General features: G+C 42.5%; 1 non-coding gene across 1 annotated transcript; it reads right to left on the minus strand.

The window, feature by feature from the left end:
* Nucleotides 1-7,669: 7,669 nt before the first annotated feature.
* Nucleotides 7,670-7,742, minus strand: Trnav-cac (transfer RNA valine (anticodon CAC)). Its single transcript has one exon. It is a non-coding gene; the product is annotated as a tRNA-Val (tRNA).
* Nucleotides 7,743-10,329: the final 2,587 nt, after the last annotated feature.

Raw genomic sequence — 10,329 nt, forward strand, 5'->3', positions numbered from 1 at the left:
GGCCATGGGGGAAGTAAAAATACAATGCACCGTAACTGCTTCCTGACTGACAAATACTGTTTTGTCCCTTCCTCATCTTGCGGAGCCAGCCCAATGTGGCGCCATAGTCACGCTGACCTCACGCTATGTAACGTCCAACTATTGTGCACAACTGGGAGACCTCTGGCGACATGCTTCCCCACTTCGATTCATTTCCACCGAGCAGTTACTATACTATGTTATTTTATGTAGCTCGTCCTTAATTTTTGCAGGACAATATATCTTCAGTGAACTCAGAAACGTTCCATAAAACTAGAATACTTTCACCAACCATTCTCTGTACGGGAATAACCAGCTGCAGAAAATGCAGGCTACTTACGGTTTACCCCTACTTTGAACAATATAGACCGCGCGGGATTAGCCGAGCGGTCTCAGGCGCTGCAGTCATGGACTGTGCGGCTGGTCCCGGCGGAGGTTCGAGTCTTCCCTCAGGCATGGGTGTCTGTGTTTGTCCTTAGGATAATTTAGGTTAAGTAGTGTGTAAGCTTATGGACTGATGACCTTAGGAGTTAAGTCCCATAAGGTTTCACACACATTTGAACATTTTTTTGAACAATATCGGTCGCTTTGTTTGCAAGGCATTTCTGCCGAGTCCTGAAGTTTTCATGTGGTGGCCACCCGTTGCATAACACGCGAAACGGCTATTGTAGTTGTACGGACACCGTTTCCGCTAGGCAGCTACGGAATCAACGTTCTTGTTTCAGAGTTACGTAAAATTTAAGCTCTTCCGTCTCCTATTCGAGAGTTCATCTACAGCGAAGTTATCATTGATGTTTTAACTCTGCCTTAATAAATTACCTAATCACTGTTTAACTAAATCACATCAAGAGCGAATAGCGGAGTTTCCTTGTGAAGAAGGGACTAAAGAAGGAAGAAAGGAAAATTAATTAACGTCCCATCGACGAAGAGGTCATTAGAGAATAACCAGATTACTGGATAAGACAAGGGTGGCAGAAGAAATCGACCGAGTCCTTTTCGAAGGGCCTACACCGGCATTCGCTTCAATCGTTTTAGGTAAACTACTGAAACACAATCGGGATGACCCGTCGGTTATCTGAATCCCGCTCCTACCGTACGTGGGACCGGTGTGCTAACCACTGCGTCGACACACTTGATGTTTAGACCAGGTAACAGCAAATTACTGTCATTTTCAGTGCCCAACTGAGCTACGTAGGAACTTCAGAAAGTTAGCTGCACATGTTCCAAGCTAGAGCTGCGCTCTGAGCAGGTAGTTGTGGTACAGTTCGTAAATGACGTAGTAAATGGTAGAGTTACCGAAAGTACATATCAACAGTTTTCGAATAAACTCTGAATTAAACATTACCAACTTCAATTTCTGTATCATCAGCAGCAGCAGCTTTCTGCTATATTAGCAGGTCCTTCGCCTCTCCATTTTCTGCGATCCATTGCTTCCTTCTCAAGGTTTCTGTATGTTGCACCGTCCATCACGTCATCCAGTATCTAAAATCTCTTTCTTCCTCGCTTCCTTTTCCTTCTACATAACCTTCTAAGGCTGTTTTTATCAGTCAGTCATTCTTTCTTAATATATGCCCAATCCAATTTCTTTTTCTTCTTTTTATTACATCTAGTAACTGTCTTTTCTCTCCCACTCTTCTCAGTACCTCTTCATTCTTTACTCTGTCTATCCAACTTATTCTTTCTATCCTCTGGCATGTCCACATCTCAAAAGCCTCCAGCCTTTCTCTGTCTTTCTTCCTCAAAGTCCATGTTTCAGGGCCATACAGAAGAACACTCCACACAAAACATTTTATTAGTCTTTTCCTCAGTTCTCTGTCCAGACTGCTGCAGAAAATTCTCCTTTTCTTACGAAATGCCTCTTTTGCCAGTGCTATCCTTGTTTTAATTTCTGTGCTGCACTTCCAGTCGGTGTCTATCCTGCTTCCAAGATACTTAATATTTTGCACCTGTTCTAATATTTCTCCATTCAGCATAATTTTCATTTCTGTATTTCCTCCTAGTACCGATTTGGTTTCTGTATTTATCCCCTGGTGATTTCCAAGTGTAAGGCCTCCTCTTGTGGTTCCTGATCCATGTATTTGCCACTATCAGCTGCCTTTTCCTGCAGAAGTCAGTTAGCCATTCACCTCTATCATTTCTCTTTCCAAGACCATGACTGCCTACTATGTTTCCCTCTTTCCCTTTTCCCACAATGGCGCTCTAGTCCCGCATTACTGTTTTGCAGCATTTTTTATTTTCGTCCAGTATTCTCTCTATTACACTGTACGTTTCCTCTACAATTTGATCATCATGTTCTGAAGTTGGCATACACACCTGGACAACCAGAAGATCTTTTTGTGCTTCTTTCAGCCTTACACCAATAACCCGGTCATTTGCATAGTCCACATATTCCACACATTTATCCAATTCCTTTGTCATAATCATTCCTACTCCATTCATTCCTTTTACTTCTCCTCGTGAGTAGTACAATACATATTCATTTGACTGTAACTCTCCACATCCATTCCATCTTACCTCAGCAACTCCTACGAGGTTCATGTGATTCTTTTTCAACTCCCTTTTAAGATTTTCTAGTTTTCCTGTTGTAGCTGAGTTCTAACATTCCAGGTATCAATTCTTGTTTTGATTTTTTGCCTCCTTTCAAGTTGCCACCCCTCCCTCCCTGGAGATCCGCATGGAGGACTATTTTAACTCCGGATACTGATTTAACATGAGAGGAAGTCATTTTTGTGCATAAAATGGAGACTTCATTATGCAGGAAAGATAATCTGCGGTGGTATTCCGTTGCCTTCCGCAGTTCTGGAGGCCGCCCGTAACATGGGATACAGACGCCTTTCGACGCCGCCCGCTCTGGGTCAGACGCTGCATGAGAAGTATAGGTTGGAAAATGAAAGACCCCTAGCCGTCGAAACCTAATAGCGTCAGGGTCGGAAAAGAACAAGATTTTGCCGCGGTTGGACAGATAGGAAAGATAAAAGTGAGAAGCCTTGCATAAGTAAGTGGAAGCAATGCCAGGACTCAGCTCGGGGCCCCGTGCTCGTCAGCCACGTACTCACTAGGTGTGAGTCCCTGAGATAATTTTTCTATAAACATCGATATATTACTATCTGTTGTTAAAAAATAAACAGTATTTAAATTTTTTCTATAAAAGCTGTTTATTTTTGAACAACAGATAGTAATATATCGATGTAGAACAAAAATGTTCCATAGGTTATACACTGAAGTACTAAACAAACTGGTATAGGCATGCTTATTCAAGTACAGAGATATGTAAACAAGCAGAATAGGGCTCTGCGGTCGCCAACGCCTATATAAGATAACAATTGTCTGGTGCAGTTGTTAGATCGGTTACTGTTGCTACAATGGCAGGTTATCAAGTCTTGATTGAGTCTGAACGTGGTGTTACAGTCGACGCACGAGCGATGGGACACAGCACCTCCGAGGTAGCGATGAAGTGGGGATTTTCCCGTACGACCATTCCACGAGTGTACCGTGAATGTCAGGAATCCAGTAAAACATCAAATCTCCGACATCGCTGCGGCCCGAAAAAGATACTGCAAGCACGGGACCAACGACGACTGAAGAGAATCGTTCAACGTGACAGAAGTGCAACCCTTCCGCAAATTGCTGCAAATTTCATTGCTGCGTCAGCAACAAGTGTCAGCGTGCAAACCATTCAACGAAACATCATCCATATGGGCTTTCGGAGCCGAAGGCTCACTCTTGTACCCTGATGACCGCACGACAGAAAGCTTTAGCCTCGCCTGGGGCCATCAACACGGAGATTGGATTGCTGGTAACAGGAAACATGTTGCCTGGTCAGACGAGTCTCGTTTCTAATTGTATCGAGCGGATGGACGTGTACGGATATCGAGACAACCTCATGAATCCATCAACCCTGCATGTCAGCAGGGGACTGTTCAAGCTGGTGGAGGCACTGTGATGGTGTGGCGCGAGTGCATTGGAGTGATATGGGACCCTCAATACGTCTACATACGACTCTGTCAAGTGACACGTACGTAAGCATTCTGTCTCACCACCTGCATCCATTCATGACCATTGTGCATTCCGACGGACTTAGGTACTACCAGCAGACCAATGCGACATCCCACAGGTCCAGAGTTGCTACAGAGTGGCTCCAGGAACACTCTTCTGAGTTAAAACACTTCCGCTGGCCACCAGACTGCCCAGACATAAACATTATGGCGCATATCTGGGATGCCTTGCAATGTGGTGTTCAGAAGAGATCACTTACGGATTTATGGACAGCCCTGCAAGATTCATGGTGTCAGTTTGCTCCAGCACTACTTCAGACATTAGTCGATTCCGTGCCACGTCGTGTTGCGGCACTTCTGCGTGCTCACTGGGACCCTACACTATATTAGGCAGGTGTACCAGTTTCTTTGGCTCTTCAGTGTATATCCTCACTTAGTTACTAGACGGTTGTAAGACGTGTATATTTCTATTGTCTATTGTCAACCCACAATTTATGAAAGATGTTTATATTTTATTAATAGGATTAAGTAGGAATAATTAATATTTGTCATGTTGCAAATAATTGTGGTAGCAGGGAATGTCTGCACCAAAGTATTGTTGGCAAGAGGGACCGCAAATTGATATAATTTTAAAAAGGGCGGGAGAGACCGCGTAAGGCTACTGAAGGTATATTTGCGCAATGATAGTTGTAAGATTATTGTAAAAATTAAGTCCCATTTGAACGTTTGTAAAATCATTTCATTACCAACAGTAAATATTTGAAGCGTTTTCAGAATATAATTAATTTTTGCCAGCAATGTTACATTACTGACTATAATCCATCCCAAAAACCATCAACGTAAAACTTTGCAAAAATTTTATTGTTGTCAAGGAAAAGTGTAACTATGAATTACGTAACTTCAGTCAAATTAATTAAAGAATAACGTCAGCTTTGGTAATAAATAAAGCCACTTATTATGACAGCCCACCAGCAGTTAATAGAGTATAGTAAACCAGAGTAAGTACATTCATGTCGCAGTTCGATGTAGCAGTCAGATGGCGATCCAGTAACAGTAAAAAAAGTAAGGAACAGTTTTGGGTTGTTGTAGATAACGACTGAGAGCCACGACGACGACACATTCTATGTTTCGTCGAAATAATCAGAAAATCAGTTTTAATAAGCAGCAATTAAATTTGTATGCGAAGATTGAGAAACAGAATAAATTTCAAAGGGAATATTTCATTTGTTATTATTAAGCAAGAGATAGAGATCCTAAGGAAAGGTTTCACAGGTTCTTGTAGAAGGGGAGGTTGCGTAAACAAACAAAAAAAAAAAGAGATATAGAGGAGACGGGAAGGTTTCAAGGTTTACTTCTTCCGGTTTCTAGAGAGACCTAGTAAGACACTGATCGCCTATGCAAACAAAGCGATCGAAATAAGGTAACGCCCTCAAGGTGTGCAAAACATCTAAAAACAGGTAACGCGGTTATGATGTTAACTGATCAAGGCTTCTAGAAAAACTACAGTAGTCGACACTTGCGTATGGAAGTCTGTGGTAGCCTACGGTAGTTTTACAACTCTATTCCAAGCTAACACTAATACGCAACAATTGTGGCGCGTTGTCAGAAGAGAGTACATGTTCCGGGTTTCCAGCAGACACGGTTCTGCTGCGATACACGTAACAGGTTCATCAGTGTTGGAGTGCAATGGATCGGCAGCTGGAAGCGTATTCCAAAGTTCAAGTAGGCGGGACAGTATGACTCTTTTGAGCAAAACGTCTAAATTGCACACTGATTCAAGGTGAAATTCTGGCGATATATGGACCAAATACAATGTCGCGTTCAGCCGTGGTGAAATCGTGCTTACAATTTGATCAAGGCTGCACAGACGTGGGCTGATCGGAAATTCCAGATCTGTGACTACGATTTCTACCGTTTCGGCAAGCTGAATGATTTTCCGATGATGAGGACGTTCATGCAGCTGTTCTTCGTTTGCTCCGTGATCAAGAAGTGAATTTCTCTCATGAAAGAGTTGAGCAGTCGATAGAAATTTCCGACCCTTGTTTACAGAGACTTGGTCATGTTGAAAAATAGTGTCATATATCTCTATCACATGACGTGTAGCGCAGCATTCAGTAGAAATTACTTGGTCTGCAGTAATTACGTGTAACACACTTTTTGAAGTCTGTTTGTAGTTATCACTTCCTATTGATCATTAAATTGAGGGTACGGCAGGCACCATATGTTGAATGTATATACATTTGTTGATTTATTGGTTTACCGTGCTATGCCAATCTATGTGATCCCATCACACCTTACTGTTAGAAGTTCTTCTTCCCATGTATCACGACAGACAAACCTAATTAGTCGCGTTTCCCGTCTTCTACGCGTTATTAAACTATAGAAAAAGTTTCTTTCTGGAGACCTTGCTGCCGTGGAACAAAACATTAATCCATAATTAAATGCCACCAAGAAGGATAAAAATATTGAAGATTAATGTTTTAGAGTTTCTTGAGTTTTTGAAATGTTAATTTAGTTTCACGTATTTTAGAACCGAAGGAATGAGAGTAGACACATAATAACCAGGCATGTAGCTGCAACGATATACGAAACAAGCTCACAGTTATGTTTTTTACGAGATGAGTCCGGGGCCTGTTTCCGAATCGAGTTCCAGCGTGACTGTGGAAAGCACGGGGAGCTCTTCTGGGCGCCACATGGTTACGGCCTACGTCGTAACTCTTCACTCCGCGCTGACATCCAAATGGCTTCGCTCTTCCACGTAAAACGTGCCGGAGTGGGTCATCAAACGGATACGTTACGTGACTGGGAGGAGTGCCAGCCGATTTTCGTAACATCTCAACAACCGCAACGTATTTTATGCAGTATTTCACACAGCATTTTTTCAAAAGTAGTTAACGCTATCTCAGCTACTTTAAGTAGTTTACTGAATATACTTTTACCGCATCTTAATTCTATCAAAATGAAATAACGATTTTTAACACAATTAAACACATACTTTTAGAGTCAGAATTTATTACGTTATAAATTTTTGTAAACGATAATACGTTCATGATAATAGCTTCGTGTCATGAAATAAAATTAAACGTGTTATATAAACTAAGTCTAACATTCAGTAGTATTATTCAAGCTCCCTTGCGGCTCTTGCAATGATCACTTTCTGGTCTTGTAACGCGGCAGTATATGGAGAAGGGACTGGCCATAAACAATAACACCGACGCTAATGTAACTATATTCGCTGCCTCTACAGACACATTCAAAGTAATTCTGAAAAAACGAAAGAACATCAAACAAACAATTACACTACGCTATTTTTTTTGAATAGTGATCATACGTTCAGTGACTCTAGTTTCAAATGATACCGACAGTAGCACCGAGTATTAGCATTATTCCCTAAACGCTTGGCCCTCTGAAGTTCCCGCTTGGGACACTTTCATGTCTCACCACAACCTACATGTTCTGCGTGTTAGGCAGACGTGATAACCGCTACACCACGGAAACTACTGCTTTCAGGTTTGCTTCACAGAGAACTTGTAACAAGGTTGCCATCGTAACTTAAAAATTCAATAAATGCGGCACTTGCATGACGAAGGTACATGCAGCAGATCCACACATGACGTGGCTCACTGGAGTAGTATGCGACATAGGCAGGAAAATACTGTTCCCGCCCGGGATCGAACCGGGGACCTTCTGCGTGTGAAGCAGACGTGATAACCGCTACACTACGGAAACGACGGACCCGCTCACTCCATCCTTGTACACTCGAAGGCGCCTCAGCCTTTCTTTTGCCCGCGCATGCACACACCATAGTTCTTTTGACAGCCTGAAACCCATCGCTGCCGAGGGCTCAACAAGTCTTCGGGGTGCTCGAGAGGGTGTCTGTCGTAGCATCCCGAACGAGATAGCGGCGTTTCGCGCAGTCGTTATTGCAAGTCACATTAGCAAAAACAATCACCTCCTTAGCAGCAGGCAGAATTCGGCGATGATGAGTAAGCGTCCTCTCCTTGTTAGATTGTTTGCAGATGATTCTGTCATTTAGAGTCTTGTAAATTTATCAGATTATGAAAACCAGTTGTAAAATGATTTATACAAGATATTTGTATAGTGCGAAATGTGGCAATTGACTCTAAATTAGGAAAAGTGTGAAGTCACCCACATGAGTTTTAAAATGGAATCCGTTACATTTCGTTTACACGATGAATCACGCAAATTCAAATTCTGTGAATTCAACTAAATACTTAGGGGTTACAGTTACGAATAAGTTAAAATGGAACGACCAGATAGTTATTATTGTAGGAAAATCGAACTAAAGAGTACGTTTTTTTAGCCCAAAACTTAGAAAATGCAACAGTTCTACCTGAGAGGCAGACTACACTACGCTTGTCCGTCCTCTTCTGGAGTAATGCTGTGCGGTGTGGGATCCGCATCTGATAGCACTGACAGAGGACATCTACAAGGTTCAAAGAAGGGCAGCGAGCAAAATGCAAATTGGAGTGGCATCATTAAAACGAAGACATTTTTGTGACAGGGTGTTCTCATGAAACGCAAATCATCATTTTTCTCCTCCTAATGCGAAAATGTCCACCCCTACCTGCAGTTTGTTCTTTCTCAGCACGATAGTATCTACCAGCAAGACAGTGCAACATGTCACACAGCTCGCAGTGCACGTGTGTGGTTCAGTGAATACCAGGATGAGTTTACCGTTCTCCTCTGTCCATCAAGCTCTCCAGATTTACAGCCGATCTAGAATTTGTGGGACCACCTCAGTCGGGCTGTTCGTGCCATGGATCCTCACGCGAGAATCATAGCGCAGTTGCCCACGGCACTGGAGTCAGCATGGTTCCACATCCCTATCTGTACGTTCCAGAGCCTCAATGACCCTCTTTCGGCGCGTCTTGTGCTGCAGAAGGTGGTTACGCATCCTTTTGACAGATGGTCACATTAATGTGACCGGACAGCGTATATGATACTCAGTAAACAGAAAACTACGAAAACATTAAGTGGCAGGTCCGAATTTTCTGTGACACAAACAACGTTAGTACAAAAGCACGGTGTTTCTCCAAAAATTTGCCAGAAAGACACGATTAATGTCGTTGTAGCAGTGTTGTTGCCTCAGCAACGCACAAATCCTCCACATAACAAGCAACAAAGGACTAGTCTCGCCGCCAGTGTTGTTGTATTCTGCAGAGATGTGTGGGTTCTATGTCAGAAAACAGATAATGAAAAACGCAACAACTGTCAGGTAAAAAGTGTTTACTTAAGGGGACATACTCGTGAAAATCACCAAAAATTTAAAACAAATTTTCCTGGTGTATAGAAAAGAGCATTTCATGCTGATTTCAAATATGTATAGTTTATGGGCATTATCATTTTTCCGTTTGTTCTAAAATTGAGGTTGAACGAAATGCTGCACAGGAACCACTCCCATCTGTCATTCTGAAGTGCGTCAGAAAACGTGATGCATTACTTTGTTCTTCTGTTTTCTCTGTCGTTATTTATGGGTCGCTAACACAGGTGTAGTCTAGAAGGCACTGACTCCCGGAACCAAAGTACAGGCGTGTCTAGAAGGCTATGGTTCGAATGTAGACAAAGATTTGAGAATATATGATTTTGGAATTTCATGCGAGTGTGGTTTTGTAGTTATTGTGTGTTGTTTTGTTTCTGTGTGTGTGTTTCCTGTGCTACAAATGCCGAGAGTAAAGAAATTTAGCCCCAAACGAAAGTTTCGCGGCAACCAGTTCCAAACACAACAGAATAATACACATCAGTTGCTTCAAAAGTCACCCGCGGAAACTGTGTCTACAGGCAGTGCTTTTAGGCGTAAGCTTTCGCTTTCTGAATGTAATAAGAACAAGCTTAGTAGTATTGTGAGCAGCAATAACGACGGAAATGTTATTGTGAACCTAAATATGCTGTCAAGACTTTTTGAAGATTGCTGTGAAATATAAGTACTGCAATTGTGAAGAAAGTATTGACGTTTCTGACGACATTTCAGCAAGGAAGGGTCTCTCAAGTCGGTTAGTGACTGCCTGTAACGCGTGTAAGATGTACACTGATACTATGACATCGCCAGTAACTGATAGTCGACATTACAGTGTAAATATTCAGCTTGCTTATGCAATGCGATGTATTCGAAGGCCGGCCGGTGTGGCCGAGTGGTTCTGGGCGTTTCAGTCTGGAACCGCGCCACCGCTACGGTCGCAAGTTCGAATCCTGCCTCGGGCATGGATATGTGTGATGTCCATAGGTTAGTTAGGTTTAAGTAGTTCTAAGTTCTAGGGGACTGATGACCTCAGATGTTAAGTCCCATAGTGATCAG

The sequence above is a fragment of the Schistocerca nitens genome, chromosome 3, assembly GCF_023898315.1.
Source record: "Schistocerca nitens isolate TAMUIC-IGC-003100 chromosome 3, iqSchNite1.1, whole genome shotgun sequence".
In the NCBI taxonomy this organism is placed as follows: Eukaryota; Metazoa; Arthropoda; class Insecta; order Orthoptera; family Acrididae; genus Schistocerca; species Schistocerca nitens.